Here is an 8,925-nt window from a genome sequence, read left to right as displayed (position 1 = left end):
CACTCCCTCCCCTTTGCCCTATCTACAGTTTGTCTAATCTTCCCATGATCCCCCTCCTATAAAAATTCTTATAATGAAACAACATACCAGAACCTCTGGGACACTGTGAAGGCACCTCTAAGAGGAAAGTTTACATCTGTGAGCTTCTACATAAGAAAATAAGATTCCAAATAAAGAATACAATGATACATTTCAAGGCCCTTAAAAAAACAAGAACCAATTTCAAAAACAGAAGGAGGAAATAATTAAGACCAAAGTCAGAATCAGTGAAATAAAAAATAATATAAAGGATCAATGAAAAAAGAGTTGATTCTTTGAAAAGACAAACAAGATTGATAAGCCCCCAAATTAATAAAATTAGAGATGAAAAAAAAAAAGAAATCACCACAGATGTCACAGAAAAATCAAGAGGATCACTAGGGACTATTTTGAAAACATACTCCAATAAATTGGAAAATCTAGACTAACTGGATATATTTCTAGACATATACACCATAACAAAATTTAATCAAGATGACATATAAAACCTAAACAGATGGATAACTGGCAATGAGATAGAAGCAGTAATAAGAATCCTTCCAACAGGAGTGGACTCAGTGGTCTGAGATGTCTCCAAGCTGCCAGGAGACAACATAATGAATGGCCTCAGTGACTTCCTATAGTGGGAATAGGCAGCAAGAGTTGGGCCCAGGAGGCCCAGGAAGGGCCGGTGGCTGAAGCTACTCAACCAATGGCCCGGGTGTGGAGCCCTGCTCACAGGCCCATCCCCAGACTCATCCTGGGCTTGATACAGTGCCAAACCTTCAAAGGCAGTTTGGTCTTTTAGGAAATAATCAGCGGTGATCTTCTACCAATATCTGGACAGTTCCCCCATGGTCCCAGTCATATTACACCCAAGATATTGAGGAACACCATGGGCTGTTTGTGGAAGGCTGCAAGGTGAGGGAAGCAGTCTTTGATGAGAATTTCCCTCATTGGGACTCTGATGTTGTAGCTTTTACTCTAGCCTTGAATGCCTCTGAAGCTGTCAGTCCTCTGGCCAACTGAATCAACTGTGATAAGATGACTGGTAAGGTGACTCTCTGCATCAAAGGCTAAGATAGAAGCCTGTGCCCTGTGTAGTTAGTCATTAGGAAGGAATGTAAACCAGAAGAGAATATAACCAGAATACAACCATGCACATGGAATGAGGAAGCACACTGAGAAAAAGAAATAGAACAGCCCTTGAGACTGTTGGAACTTGCTTCCAAAGAAGTCCTGGGATGTTTCTGACTTATCACTTTGCAACTACTGAGTGATCCTTTTTTGCATTTGTGAAAACTCAGATTTTCCATCTTAAAGGATAGTTTTGCAAACAAAGTCTATGAAAAAGTGCCAATTATAGAACCCAAAGAAATTAACCAAGATGACAAAAGAAATTAAATAGATATAGTTAGGAATCTTTATTCATTAGGATTGGAAAGCTATTGAAAGAACTTGGAAATTTCAGAATTTGTGGTCATCTCATTATCAGCCTACAGATAGATCTTAGTGTAAGATTGATTTTTTATGTATTGTGAATTACTTTAGATGAATAGTAAATAATCAAATATGAAATAAACACGTGTTTATTATGAGATGCATATATTTGAAAAACCATGCAAAATTGGGGTTGGTGTGGGAATAGATTTTTTACATTAATGTTTAAACAAGATATGGTGTGAGAAGTTAACCTGCTTATCCTCTGTCTGCCAGATTGAAAATTATTCCTAACAGGTATCATTGTTCGTGGTTTGGGATTTTTGGTTTGCTTTTTTTGTTTTGTTTTTTGGGGGTTGTCCTTTAAAAAAAAAAAAACTATATGCCTTCAACAGTTTCCTAACACATATGCAAATTGATATTATAGATATTCTGCTTTTTTCCCCTTTTAAAATCAAGGTGTAATATGACAAGGCAGCATAATATATGCCTCTATCAACATCTTGGGTTTTTTTTTTTTTTAACACTTTTTTGGGAGATATGTTAGTTTTTCCTTTTTTTTTTTTTTTTTAACAATATAAGGCTGTATCTTGATATAATGAACTTGTCATCTTTTGGACATCTTGATTGTTTCCAAAATGTTTTATTATTTTCTGTGATTTTGTACATGTTTATTCATTTCCCACAGAGTGGAATCTCTTGATTAAGGGGGGTGGGGGTTACCAGGGATTGAACTCAAGGGCACTCAACCACTGACCCACATCCCGAGCCCTATTTTGCATTTTATTTAAAGAAAGGGTCTCACTGAGTTGCTTAGTGCCTCACTGTTGCTGAGGCTGGCTTTGAACTCTTGATCCTCCTGCCACAGGAGGATCCTCCTGAGCCACTGGGATTACAGGTGTGCACACCCCCAACCCCCAATGCATTGGTATTTTTAATAGGTATCATCAGAGTGCCCTCCTTGGGATTCTACCAGTTTATCTCCCTTCAGCCAGTAATTTCTGTGCCTATTTCTCCACAGCCCGGCCATTCAGATCTGATTTTGAGAGAATCTGACAGTGAAAACTAATTTCTGTCATTTTAATTTGCATTTCTCTGTGAAGGCAGAAATATGTTTTCAGTATGTAAGAGCCATTTGTTTTGTATCTCTGTGAACTGCCAGTCCATATCCTTTACTCATTTCTTTTTGTACATCAATCACTAAAGAAGTTAGCCCTTTGTGGTAAGAGATGGAATATATTTTTTCAATTTTGACTGCTTTGGATCCTTTTGCTGTACAGAAAAGTGTTTTAATATAGCTGGATATATTCAACTTTTCTTCTTTTGGGGCTTCTAGAGTTTGAGTCATACTTAGAAAGGCTTTGTCACTCCAAGATCATGAAGGAATACTTTGGTTTTATTTAATTTTTTTTAGTTGTTAATAGACCTTTATTTATTTATATGTGGTGCTGAGAATCAAACCCAGTGCTTCACACATGCCAGGCAAGTGTGCTACCACTGAGCCCCAGCCCCAGCCTGGAATACTTAACAATTAAAATTGTTATTTTTTTGGAATACCTTAGGTTCTGGGAGTGCTATTGTACCTTCATTGCACTTCTTTTCCAAGGTTTTTCTGGCTATTCAGTTTCTTTCCTACTGTGGAACTTCAGGATCAATTTGACTCCTTCCAATTTTTACAAAAGCTGTTGCTGTTTTTATTTGGGTTGCAGTAAATGTACATGATTTAAAGTGAAAATAGATGTCTTCCTCTCCAGTAATGTGGTAAGTCTCCATTTATTTGTATGCTTTTCATGTCCCCAGATGTGTTTTTTTTTAATGTTTATTTTTTAGTTTTAGATGGACACAATATCTTTATTTTATTTTTATGTGGTGCTGAGGATTGAACCCAGTACCTCTTGCATGCCAGGCGAGTGCGCTACCACTTGAGCCACATCCCGAGCCCCCCCAGACGTATTTTAAAGTTTCCTTCATACAGGTCTTGCATATTTTTTTTTTTTTTGTTACAACTGTCTCAAGTTTGGTTTGTTTGGGGCTATTGTGAATGAAGCTGTGCTGTTTGTAAATTGAATGCTACTGATTTTTTTCTTCATTCAGTTTTTGGTGCTCTATTAAATTTTCTGTATTCTCTTTCTAAAAAGGCTTCCAACAAAGAAAAGCTCAGGACCAGATACATTCTCAGCTGAATTCTGCCAGACCTTTAAAGAAGAACTAATGCAATACTCCTCAAATTATTCCATGAAATAGAAAGGGATAGAAAACTTCCAAATCCATTTCATGAAGCCAGTATCACAAACCAAAACCAGAAAAGAACAAGTCAAGCAAAGAAAACTAAAGAACAACATCCTTGATGAACTCAGATGCAAAAATTCCTAATAAAAATAATAGCGAGTCATATTCTTTTTTTTTATATTTTTGTTAGTTATTGATGGATCTCTATTTATTTATTTGTTTGTATGTGGTGCTGAGAATCGAACCCAGGGCCTCACACATGCTAGGCAAGCGCTCTACCACTGAGCCACAGCCCCAGCCCCAGCAAGTCATATTCAACAACAAATTAAGAATATTGAACACCATTGACCAAGTTGGTTTTATTCCAGTGATGCAAGGATTGTTTAACATAATGCAAATCAATACATGTAATTCATCACAGAAATAAAATTAAGGACAAAAATCATTTAATCATCTCAATAGATGCAGAGAAAGCCTTTGGCAAAATTTAGTATCCATTCATGATAAAAACACTGAAGAAATTAGGGATTTATCATCATAAAGGTTATACCACATATAAATTAGGAATTTATCATCATAAAGTTTATATACCACAAACCCAAAGCCAATATCATAGTGAATGGGGAAAAACTGAATGTCTTTCCTTCAAAATCCCAAACAAGACAAGGATGTCCACTCTCACTACTCCTATTCAATATAGTGCAAGGAATTCTAACTAGAGCAATTAAGGAAAAGAAGAAAATAAAAGAATCCCTGAACCCCCCCCCAACCCAACAAAAAAGCCTCAAAAGAAAAAAAAATTTAAAGGAAAGGAAGAAGTCAAATTATCACTGTCTGCAGATAATACGATTCTTTATTTAGAATATTCAATAAAAACTTCATCAGAAGACTGCTAAAGCTAATAAATAAATCAAGATAGTAGCAGGGTACAAACTGCACCACCACCCCCACCCCCCCCCCACAGGAATAAAGCTAACCAGGAGGTGAAAAGAACTCTACAATGAAAACTATAGAACACTGAAGAAATAAACTGAAGACAAAAATATAGAAAGATCTCTCATGTTCATGGATAGGCAGAATCCATATTTTTTAAATGACCCTACTACCAAAAGCAATATACAGATTCAATGCAATCCCTATCAAAATACCAATGATATTCTTCACAGTCCCACAATTCCTTTGGAAGAATAAAAGATCCAGAATAGCTAAAGCAATACTAAGCTTAAAAAAAAAAAAAACAGTGGTAGAGGCATCATGATACCTGACTTCAAATTATACTAATGAGCTAGAGCCACAAAAACTGCATGGTACTGGCATAAAATCAGACACATAGACCAGAGGTACAGAATAGAAGACAGAAAAACCCACACATCTCCAGTCATCTGGATCCTTGTCAAAGGTGCCCAAAGCACATGTGGGAGAAAAGACAGCCTCTTTAACAAATGGTGCTAGAAAAACTGGGTATCCCTATGTAGAAGAAAGAGAGTAGATCCTTATAGCTTACCCTGCACAGAACACAACTGAAAATGGACCACAGACCTAGGAATTAGTCCAGAAACTACGCAACTCCTAGAAGAAAGTGTAGGGTCAACACTCCAACATGTAGGCACAGGCAATGATTTTCTCAATAGGATCCCCAAAGCTCAGGAAATAATGCCGAGAGTTAATAAATGAAATGGCATCAAATTAAAAAGCTTCTGCACAGGAAAGGAAACAAGTAGGAATATGGAGAACCTACAGAATGGAGAAAATCTTTCCTAGCTACTCTTCTGACAGAAGATTAACATCTAGAATATATAAAGAACTCAAAAAACTTAACACTAAAAGAAAAATAAATGCAATTAATAAATGGGCAAATGAACTAAGCAGATACCTCTCAAAAGAATAAATACAAATGGACAACAAATATATGAAAAATGTTCAACATCGCTAACAATTAAGAAATGCAAATCAAAACTAAATACAGTGAGATTTCATCTCACTTCAGTTAGAAAGGCAGCCATCAAGAATACAAAAAATAGGGGCCAGGGTTGTGGCTCACTGGGAGAGTGCTTGTCTAGCATGCATGAGGAACTGGGTTTGATTCCCCACACCACATAAAAATAAACAAATATAATAAAGGTATAAGAAAATGTGTCTCATGGTTATTTAAAAAAAGAATACAAAAAAATAATAAATTCTGGAGAGGATATGGAGAAAAAGGATCATTTTTACACTGTTGATGGGATTGTAAATTAGTACAACCTCTATGGAAATCAGTATAAAGGTTCTCCAAAAGAGTAGGCATGGAACCACCTCAGTATTTATCCTAAAGAATTAAAGTTAGCATATCTCAGCAGCACATGCAAATCCATGTTTACTGCTGTATAATTCACAACAGGAAAACTATAGAACCAGCCTAAGGTATCTGTCAATGAATAAGTGAAAAGAGAATGTAGTGTGTGTGTGTGTGTGTGTGTGTGTATATATATACACACACACACATACACACACAATGGAGTTTTATTAAGTCATAAAGAACAATGAAATTATGTTATCTGCAGTACAATGGATGAAATTTGAGGACATTATATTAAGCAAAATAAGCCAAATTCAGAAAGTCAAGGGTCATACATTTTCTCTCCCATGTGGAACCTGGAGAGGAAAATGGAAAAGAAAGCAAGGTGGCAGGGGGATCTCATGACAACTGAAGGGAAAGGGACCAGAGGTAAAGAGAAGAGGAGGACAGAAGGGGAAATGCTGGAGAATGTTCTTGGCCAAATTATATTGTTATATTGTGTTCATGTATAAACATGTAACAACAAATCCCACCATTATGTACAACTATAATGCACCAATTTAAAAAATAAAATGGGCGTGGGATGTAGCTCAGTGGTGGTAGAGCGTCCTAGGTTCAATCCCCAGTACTGCAAAATGATGATGATGAGTTGATGATGGTGGTAGTAATGACGACATTGATGATAGAATAAATGTATAACTCAGATAAAAAATCTTAATTAAAACCCAGTTCTTGGGATGGGGATGTGGCTCAAGAGGTAGCGCGCTCGCCTGGCATGCACAGGGCGCTGGGTTTGATCCTCAACACCACATAAAAATCAAATAAAGATATTGTGTCCACCTAAAACTAAAAAAAAAAAACCAAACAAAAAAACAAGTTCCATTGATTTTTTTTCTATTCTCTAGTTTGTTTATTTCTGTTCTGATTTTTATTATTTTCCTTTCTTCTGTTAACTTTAGGTTTAGTTTGTTGTTCTTTTTTTTTAAGTTCCTTAAAGTGTAAAGTTAGGTTTTGATTTTGCAATCTTAATTTTTTTTTAATGTAGGCATTTATAGCTATGAAGTTTCCCTCTTAGTACTGGTTTTTCTGCATCCTATAAATTTGTGGTTTTGTCTTCATTTGTCTCAAGATGTTTTCTAATTTATTCTTTAACTCATTGGTTGTTTAAAAGTGTGTTAATTTTTGCATATTTGTGAATTTTCCAGTTTTCCTTTTGCTATATTTTTAGTTACAATACTGTGGTCAGCAAAGATACTTGGTATGTTTTCAGTATTTTTAAATCTGTTATGAGTTGTTTTATGTGCTAGCATGTGATCTATCCTGAACAATGCTCATGTGGACTTAGAAGAATATGTATTCTGCTACTGTCTGCTATACAGAGTGTTCTGTACATGTCCAAGGGTCCAGTCAATCTACTGTGTTAGTTATTCAAGTCTAATATCTTGTTCTTGAGTTGATTCCGCAAATAAAGAAAATGTCCTTTTATCAAAGTTTTCTACCAGAAACCACAGCAAACATTAGATCTAATAATAAACATTTGAGTAAAAAGACAGAAATTCTACTATCACTAGTCAACACCGTAGTGAGAATTACTATACAGTGAAATAGTTGATTAAAAAAAGAAACATGAGAAATCTTCATTAAAATGTAATGGGACTGGGCTGGGGGCTGTAGCTCAGTGGCAGAGCACTTGCCTTCCACATGTGAGGTACTGGGTTTGATTCTCAGCACCACATAAAAATAAACAAAATAACGGTATGCTGTCCATCTACAACTACAGATTTTTTTTTTTTTTAATGGGACAGAGCTGGGAATATAGCTCAGTTGGTAGAGTGCTTGCTTTGCATGGACAAGGCCCTAGGTTCAAAATAATCATCATCATCATCATCATCATCATAATGGCTGGGGTGATAGCTCTGTTGGTAGAGTGTTTGCCTTGCATGTGTGAGGCACTGGGTTCGGATTCTCAGCACCACATAAAAACAAATAAATAAAATAAAGATATTAAAAATGCTTAGTTAAAAAATAAGAAAAATGGGAGCTCATAACCCACTTGAATCAAATGTATGAAATATGATATGTCAAGAGCTTTGTAATGTTTTGAACAACCAATAAAAAAATAAATAAAGTAACAACAACAACAACAACAAAGAAGACGACAGCTAGGCACAGTGGCACACACACTGTCATCCCCAGTACTTGGGAGACTGAGGCAGGAGGATCATAAATTTGAGGTCAGCTTGGATAACTTAATGAGACCCTGTTTCAAATAAAAAATAGAAAAGACTGAGGTGTGTCTTAGTGGTAGAGTGTTTTCCTAGCATATGTGAGAATCTGGTGTAGCTCAATAGTAGAGGGGAGGGGAGAGGGAGGGATTGAGGTTGACACCATTGTTTGCAGATGAGGGGACTGTCTAAGAAGAAAATGCCCTAAAAAACTAATAAGAAAACTGAGTAAGATGATCAGATAAAACAAACTTACCCAATGATCAGTATACCCTGCAAACTGGGTGATCAGCAGTGGAATGATATGAGTACCTGTTCCTGCAGCGTTGAGCAGTTTAGTGTAACAGGAACAGTGTTTGTATGAGAAGGGGTCCTGAGACCTACCACAGACGCCAAAGCTTTGTCAAACTGGAACCCTGCTTGGCAACCTCATCTTGTTGAAGTACTGTCTGCAACAATTAACCATAAATTCCATGAGCTTACCTATACTAGGGAAGTGGGTGGAATTTGGACACTCATAGTTCTCAAATATTAATTCCAAAACTAAACGAATTTGACCATTCCATGGTCAAAGACCTTTGGCACCCTGAAATTCATAAAGGCACAATCTAACGCAGAATTCTCAGGAAATGTGCAGTTTTTACATTCTAAAAAAATAGCTATAGGGGCTGGGGTTGTGGCTCAGTGGTAGAGCACTTGCCTGGCATGTGTGAAGCCCTGGGTTTGATTCTCAGC

The 8,925-nt window shown here is 36.5% G+C and overlaps 1 protein-coding gene across 4 annotated transcripts in view; it reads right to left on the bottom strand.

The window, feature by feature from the left end:
- The window catches only part of Zhx3 (zinc fingers and homeoboxes 3), a 131,688-nt gene that overhangs the window by 17,811 nt on the left and 104,952 nt on the right, over positions 1-8,925 (bottom strand). The window lies entirely within an intron of this gene.

This window comes from Marmota marmota, unplaced genomic scaffold, assembly GCF_001458135.2.
Source record: "Marmota marmota marmota unplaced genomic scaffold, marMar, whole genome shotgun sequence".
Classification (NCBI taxonomy): domain Eukaryota; kingdom Metazoa; phylum Chordata; class Mammalia; order Rodentia; family Sciuridae; genus Marmota; species Marmota marmota.
The sequence above is the reverse complement of the archived record's forward strand: the minus strand, read 5'-3'. Positions and strand labels throughout refer to the sequence as shown.